The following is an 8,212-nucleotide window of genomic DNA, read 5'->3' as shown; positions in this document are numbered from 1 at the left end:
TCTGTTGAAGGGTCTGGGGGCTTGCTGGCGCCCCCTACATGTAAATATGAGAAAATAAGACTCAGTTGAATTAGCCAAAGGGAGCTCCTTCCACAGATTAAGAGTGAGTAAGTATGTCCAGTCGCCTTTTAGTTTTAGCAAAGCCATGGAAATCAATGGCGCTGTTGTTTAATGTATGTTCATAGATTTGAAGCGCTAAACGTTAATCATGAACACGTGTGTTGAACAGTCAGAAGTGAACGACTATTAAAGTGGAGTCAAATCTTCAAAATGAGCAACACAGCCAAGTCGTGACCCTCGGTTTACATTAAATGGTGTGACGAGTGTGACGGGTCTGCCTTCATCGTAGATCAAGTGAAAGCGAGCCGTCTGTCTGTCTGTTTGTGAGGCGGAGTGCCTGAGGCCTTTAGTGCTAATCACACAAATCTTCTTTGTGCCCTTTGCTTTGAGTTCACTCTTTTAATCTTTTTATGCCTAATTGTTAAGACGACTCTCCCTTTTTTGTTTCTTTTACAATCTGCAGTAACGGCTGACATCTTGCTAATCCTGTGGAAGCTGAAATTACAAAACAAAGTTGTAAATGTGGCTCCTTTTTATGTTTTGCTTTCAGATTCCCCTAAAGACACAGTTACAGCTTTTACTATTAATTGTTTTCTTTTTTGGAAAAAGGATGAAAAGAAAGGTTATGACTGAAATACTGGAAGAAACTGAACTCGAACAGCGTGACAGTAAAATGTTAGAGCAGGCTGCTTGTTTTACAAAACATGGAAACACGGTGACTGGCCGTCTAAAGAGTTTTAAAGATTCTGCTGGTGATTCGTGTGAATTCATCCAACCTGAAATTTAAAGTCTGTTGAGTTGTGTCTTCAGCAGTGCGTAACGCATACAGAACTGCCAACCTGCAATTATATCACTTCTGATTGTTAATTACATTTAAATTAAGATAATTGTCACTTATCTACTGCTACCTAAAGTAAAGCAGTTAGTCGATGGTGTAACTGAAGGAGTATCATTTGGCTTAATTCATAAATGTGCCCGAGTGTCATCACAAACAAGCAGACGTCAATGTTGTGTTTATGAGTCACATCACATAATAGTGACAATGAAGAAAACAAAGTAAAAGATCTGCTCTTAAATAAGTACAAGTATAACTGCTGGTGCTGTAGTGCAATCTGTGCTTTGTATTCACCTGAAGTCGCTGCCTTTTAGCATTAAACGTGGGCGAGTGCCACAAGTGGGCAATACAGAAGTGAATTGAAGAGACCTGAGTAAGGGGCCTCCTGAAGTGCTGTCGGAGGGGCACCCTCTTCTTCATCATCTGTGTCTTTGTCACGTCTACTCTGTTAGCAGACAAAGCTTTGTGTGTCATCTGGAGGGCAGTGGCACCGTGTCCTACTAGTAACACGTGGTGTGGTGGCACTAAGGTACATCTGCTCCATCTGTAGTCTAGGTTATTAGTAAAGACATTCATGCAATATTGACTGGCAGTACCACAGCAGGTGGAATTGTGTCTGCCATTTGAGAAGTCTTATCTTTCTTCATAAAACTGATTTTTTATTTGTATCTTCACCTGCTAATCTGTAGCTGTCATCAGAATGTGTCTTGTTCTCTTATAAATGTTGTCTCTTTCCATGTAAAGTTGCAGCCATTAACCTTAATGTCCTAATTTACGACTTTGTCATTTGTGACAGACGTGATCAGTTCCTCGTGACTCTGATTCCTTGGGTTTTGAGAGCTCAGTGCTTGAAGTTTGCTCTTTGGTTGAATTTTCGTGTATCAGGGCGCTGGAACTCACCCCTCACTCGACTAATATGTCATTTAATAGTAATGATGTCAGGCAAAGAGGAGAAAGACGCTGACTAAGCAGTAATCTGGATGCACTTTGAGCACTGGAGAAGCTTAAGCTAAAGGAGTTTTTTCACATGTAATGTATAGTTCTTTACGGTCTGATAAATATTAATATATTTTTCCATGTTCAGGTTTAAGGTTTTATGAATGTCAAATCCTGGAAAGCTGTCCTCTAGGAGCCTGCAGCTTTGGTTCTGAAGTCAGCAATTATCATCCTGTGAGGAACATATGAACGGTAAATGACTGATCAATATTAAAGTGTGACGTCTGGACAGATACCTGTGACATGTCCTCCCTGTACGCTTCCCTGCTCCTCTGCACTTACTCAGTCAGTCTTTTCAGCTGCTTTGGTTTGTCTTCATGTTTTCTAAGCTACTTACATGGCACTTAGTCTTTACTTTTCTTCTTTTTTTAGGGTACAAATGGAGCACATTTGGAGAACACTCTCTTTTTTTGTCTTTTTATTACCAGCAGTTCATGTCCAAGGTGAGTGACGAATGTAATTATATCAAAACGTATCTGCTAAGCGGCTTATGGTATCTGGTGCCTGTGGAGCTCCATAGGTGGCTAACCCAATGCAGGCATTGCAGGTGACCTCAAAACACACGGTAGAGCTGATGATGAATCACAACCTGGACGGCCATGTATGTCATTCCTGACGGTGTCCACTCTTGTAGGAAGTGGCCATCATGTAGCCGTGCTACTGGTGATTGAAACTTCAACTCCCAGCAGTCGCTGCCGTGGCTCTGATTGGTTGACTGCTGAGCGTGGAGGGGCTGCTGGGAACAAGGAGGCCAGCGTGATATTTAAAAGGAGGCAAGTTCTACAGAGAGGAGGAAGTCCTTTGTGTTTCGTGTCTGGAGTGACCTGTCTGTTTGCCTTCCCGTTTTACTAGCCGTGGATTCTTGATTTGTCCTCAATCGTCTCCTGGTTTGGGTGTATGGACTGTCTGGTGTCTTCCTGCTGCATGAGGACTGTCTGAGGATTTGTTGTCGTCCTGTGAAGAAAGGAGCGCACCTGATCCCATTCACATGTCATCATCTCATCAGGAAATACCGGTAGGACTGGCTTTGACATTCACATACAGCGAGCCGATCTCGGGACTTTCTACCACTATCATTTCATTCCATCAGTTGCCGTTTTCATGGACTTTATCGCGTGTGGTTTTTGTTAGTAATTTGTGGTTGCATAATTTGTATTTATTGCATAATCGCTGGAAGGGAACTGAGTTGTGATTGTTGTAGTTTGCCAATATTTTGTTCATTGTTGTTTAATAGATTATTCAATTTGTTTTATTACTGGTTGTTTTTTTGTCACTGTGAGGGAGTGTGAGCGAGTCGGGTCAAGGCTGGGTGCGTTCCTGGGATCCCCACCTAACAAATAAACGAATCATCGTCCTATTAACGGTGTGAATCTTAGCTGGGTTTTTTAGTCTGCTATAATCATATGTGGTGTCTGATTGGTCTGCTGGTGATAGACTGGGCTTTATAACCATTGACTGTCACAGATTAGTTCCCAATATCCCAAAATCACATTCAATGTTGAAAAATGTGTTGCACCATCCAGAAATTCTCAAATGTCAGCTAATGAGGCTGATAAGGCATCATGGTAGTCCTTATGATTTACGTCAATGAACCTCTGAGATTAGGAGTGATACTAAGTGGCAGTCACCTTGGCCACGTCCATCTTCAGTAGCCTGGAGCTTCAGCTTCTCCTGTAGGACAGAAGCAGGTCCAGGTCTCCGTGTCATTGACTCTTACCTCAAGTGAGATCAGTCATCCATAACAAATCACAACGTGCCCACGAGTTAATGTTTTTATGAGATGGAAAAATCATCATTTTTGACAAATGCACTCTTACTAAAAATAAAATGATAAATGTTTAGAAGAGTCATGTGAAAAATAATCTCATCTCTGAAATCTGGAAAAAGTGATCTCAGGCTACAATTAAAGTGCTAACCTGTTCAACTGGTCCGACTCTGGCACGTTGCTCGTTTCCTTGAACTTGTTTAATTCCCACAGTCTTTCTCCTTTAGTTTCCTCTGCTCATGTTGTTTTGTCGAATCCACATTGTAGGTTTTAGTTAAGTGAATGTGAAACCAGGTGACAACTTTTAACAGGGTGACACCTGTTGTTGGATAATTTTGTTCATTTAATGACATAAATGTATTTATTCAGGTGCCCTAATATTAGATTTTTGCTTAAGACCTGAACATCCTTGGTATCAAATGTTTGTAATAAAAGAAGAAATCTGGAAATGAAAGGAATTAATGGCAAAGTCTACTTTACAGTCATAGACTTATTGATCGAGAGTCAATGTACATCTGGGCAAATTCAGTGGTACAAAGAGAAAGAGGAGAAATGGAGAGTTTGAATTAAGTGAAGATTGGTATCATCACACAGAACATGCGATTCTATACTGGTGATGGAGATATTAAGAAGGAAGCATCAGAAATCAACAGATAAGGGTTAGGGTTAGAACAGTTAGCCAATGGTTTAGCCATAAAGGCAACTTTGGACAATGAACTCCGGAGGACAGTGTTAACATTTGCAAAAAACACTTGGAACACAAAAGGTTAAAAGTAAGTTTCTTGTTTATGACCTCTTCCTTTCACCCTGGCATGTTGTCAATCAACTTCTGGCCAAAATCCTGACTGATGGCAGCCGTCCCTTCTTCCACAACCAGAATTGGTGGGATTTTGTTTGTCAACTCGCCTCTAGAGGAGTGACCACAAGTTCTCAATGGGATGAAGGTCTGGGGAGTTTCCTGGCCTTGGACCCCAAATTTCGATGTTTTGTTCCCCGAACGACTTAGTTCTCACTTTTGCCTTATGGCCTGGTGCTCCATCATGTTCACCACCAAACTGTTCTTGGATGGTTGGAAGAAGTTGCTCTCAGAGGATGTTTTGTTCCCATTCTTTATTCATAGCTGAGTTCTTAGGCAAAATTGTGAGTGAGCCCTGCACTGCCTTGGCTGAGAAGCAACCCCTCGTGACATGAATGGTCTCAGGATGCTTTACTGTTGGCACAGTGACACAGGACTGATGGTAGCGCCGCTCACCTTTTATTTTCTCAGATTCCCCAAACAATCAGAAAAGGGATTCATCAGAGTGATTGACTTTAGCCCAGCAGTCCCAGGATGTCAGTCTGTCCCTGATGTTTTTCTTGGTGGCTTCTTTGCTGCCCTTCTTGACACCCACCAGGCCATTCTCCAAAAGTCTTCGCCTCACTCACACCTGCCTGCTGCCATTCATGACTGAGCAAGCTCTGCCCTGGTGGTGCCCACAGCTGAATCAACTTTAGGAGATGGTCTTGGTGCTTGCTGGACTTTCTTGGGCGCCCTGAAGCCTTCTCCACAACAATTGCACCTCTCTATTCTAACTCAATCAGCATAACAGAGTGTCCCATTTGACACTCTCACCTGTGTTAACTGAAATGATGTCAGCAGGTCCTTTTCTGGCAGGACTGATATGCAGTGGAAATGTTTTTTTGGGATGAAGTTCATTTTCATGGCAAAGAGGGACTTTTCAATTAATTGCCATTCATCTGATCCCTCCTCAGAACATTCTGGAGTAGATGCCAATTGCCAACTGAGGCAGCAAACTGTGAAAAGCAATATTTGTGTCATTCTAAAAACTTTTGGCCATGACTGTATATACAAAATGCTAACTGACGTAATTTACTGTAAAAGTTCAGTTCAGATGTCATAGACCTTAATGTGTTGGCCCTGACAAGAACAAAATCCCAACTGCCTTGCCTACTTAAATGAAAGAAACCTGCACTTAACAGACAGGACGGCCATCAGTGCACATTTGTGCTTGAAAAATATAAAACTAAAGAGCAGAGTGGCATAACAAAATACATCTGTAACACAAACGGTTATAGCATGCATACCAGAGAGAGTGGCGACCTTGTTAAGAGGCTTACTTACCTTGGCAGTGATATTCATGTCTCTGGTGACACTTCCTATGAAGTCAGTAGATGGATTGGGACAGCATAGGGGGGTCATGATGTCATCACATAGGGGTGTGTGGCGCTCCTGATATCTCTGCAAAAGGACGAAGGTCCAAGTCTTTAGAGACCTGGTGCTTCCTGTTTGTGAGACATGGACGCTATCCAGTGATCTGAGATGAAGACTGGACTGCTTTGGTACTGTGTCTCTTTTGAGAATCCTTGGGTACCGCTGGTTTGACTTTGTGTTGTTCATGGAGTCCCGAATGAGTCACATTACCTGCATTGTGAGGGAGCGTGAGTTACAACACTACGGCCATGTGGTGCGATTCCCAGAGGGTAATCCGACTCATAAGATCCTCATTGTTGAGGACCCAAGCAGCTGGACAAGGCCAAGGGGGCACCCACATAAAACCTGGCTGATGCAAATAGAGGTCATTTCCGGAGGTTGGGACTGGACCACATGTCTGCTTGGGGGGCTGCCAACCGGGATCCTGAGCTGTTTCATTGTATGGTGGGTGCAGCAACATGATGTACCAGTGCAGGCTCCCCAACATGACCTGACCTGACCTGAACATGGACTTGAACATCTCATTCAAGTCCCATAATCCTCCAATGACCAGGCGAGTTATGCTATGCTTGGCGACTGATGGTCAGAAGTCACATGGAACAACAATGAGAATTTCAACCTGCGTGAAAAGCCAGCATTTTACTTCTTTAGCAACTGGAAAGGCAAATTGGAAATTAATTTTAAAAACTAAGGGGCTCCATCTCCTGCTCGCTTTACTCGCCCACCCCCGGGTTTGGTTTACCAGATATACAATTTAAAGAAATTGTTATTTTCATGGGAATTGTTACATAGGCATTATTTTCACTTTTACTTTTGTAAAAACAATGCTTGTCCTTTATTTCCGGCCCCACGCGTGGTTTCATTTTTCTCACAGGACGTATAACGTTGCTCGTGTTGTAAGGGGGGGCAGCTGAACACACGATAAGAGAAGCGGTCAGATCATCTTCTGTTTTGCTGCTGCTGGCGGGCTGTGTGTTCTGCTTGTCGCATCTCGTTTATTTAAGAGACCGGAGCACATGATGTCTGTCTGCCAAAGCATTTCCATCAACTGCTTGGTTAGATGTCTGTGAAGTTGTTTTAAATGTTGTCTCACTGCCTTGTCTCGTGTGACGTTAAATTGAGAACATCACGTCTTATCTCCCTAGTCTCCCTCCCAGGATTTTTTTTTTTATAATAGAGAGATACAAACAACTAAGTGGCACAAACATAACAACACGCCACCTTCACACAGAGTGTTACCAAATCAGAGTTCTTTGATGTGACTCTGGTTCAAAGCTAAATGTCACACTTGCTGAGTCTAAACTCTCATGAACTGAAAAGCAAAAAAAAAAAAAAAAATTTCTAACCGGCCAGGATGGATTTCCCCATCCTAACAATAGAATCTGAAATTCCATGTCTTGAGAGAAATGGATTTCATTCCTTTGTTATCACCTTGGCCTATTTGTGTCCATCAGCTTTCTACTTCCCTGGTATATTTTTAAGTTCTTCACAAAGAATAAAAACTCAAACCCGCTGTTGTGTAAAATGCCAGGCTCGTGGCAGTGTGTGTGGCACCAACAGCTCCATTGGGTTCTTTCCGTTTTCTAATTGCAAGTTGGATTTTGGGTTAGAACTTCCTCAATTCATGTAAAAAGTCCCGTTCAGTAAAGGAGGTCTCTCACTGTTACCCCCAAGTGTGCTTTATGGATTCTGTTGAGCACTTCCTGTCTCAGCTGCTGTGGAACAATGAAGCCTTTCTTCTGTTTTCTGTAACTCGTGTCCTTTTATGATGGTCCAATATGGCCACCTGACTGCAGGCACTGAAGACCTCTCAGTAAATCCATTTCTTGTTGTGCTCCTTAATGTTTGTATGTCATGGCAGGCTGTTGTTGCTCTCTTCAACATGTCTAACGTTTCTTCTAACGTGTGAAGCAGAGTTGTTACCCAATTTACTTCCTGGTCTTCCTCCACCATGTCTCCTGTTGTGTTCTCTGAGGCATGTCCAGCTTATCACATCAACTACAGCAAAGTTCTGTAGCTGTTTTAGGAGTAACTTTCAGGTCCTACCTCAGTAATCTTAGAGTCATTGGAGCCTGGTGGAGCGGCTTTAGTGCTCTTCACTCGTATCCACCTGACCTTCTGTCCTGTAGGACGACTGCACCAGAACCTTCTGGACGTGTCTATACAAACTCCACCGGGGCTCCTGGTCATTAACTCCTTGATTTCTTCATACATCTTCATGTGTGTTACCTCCCACTGCCATGTCGTGTCTTCCTCAGGTAGTTCTCTCGATGGAGCACTGACTTCCAGAAGATTCTGTGTCAATTTGGCCAAATACTGCATGCCTGAAAATGTGTGTCGCAAT

At 42.8% G+C, this 8,212-nt stretch overlaps 1 long non-coding RNA gene across 1 annotated transcript; it reads left to right on the top strand.

Annotated features, from left to right (window-relative positions):
* The first annotated feature begins 1,100 nt into the window (after nucleotides 1-1,100).
* LOC120522747 lies at nucleotides 1,101-3,091 on the top strand. The gene is made up of 3 exons (XR_005632514.1): nucleotides 1,101-2,083; nucleotides 2,264-2,334; nucleotides 2,744-3,091. It is a non-coding gene; the product is annotated as an uncharacterized LOC120522747 (long non-coding RNA).
* The last annotated feature ends 5,121 nt before the right edge of the window (nucleotides 3,092-8,212 follow it).

This window comes from Polypterus senegalus, unplaced genomic scaffold (assembly GCF_016835505.1).
Source record: "Polypterus senegalus isolate Bchr_013 unplaced genomic scaffold, ASM1683550v1 scaffold_6739, whole genome shotgun sequence".
Classification (NCBI taxonomy): domain Eukaryota; kingdom Metazoa; phylum Chordata; class Cladistia; order Polypteriformes; family Polypteridae; genus Polypterus; species Polypterus senegalus.
Note: the sequence above shows the minus strand (reverse complement) of the source record. Positions and strands in the feature narration are given on the sequence as shown.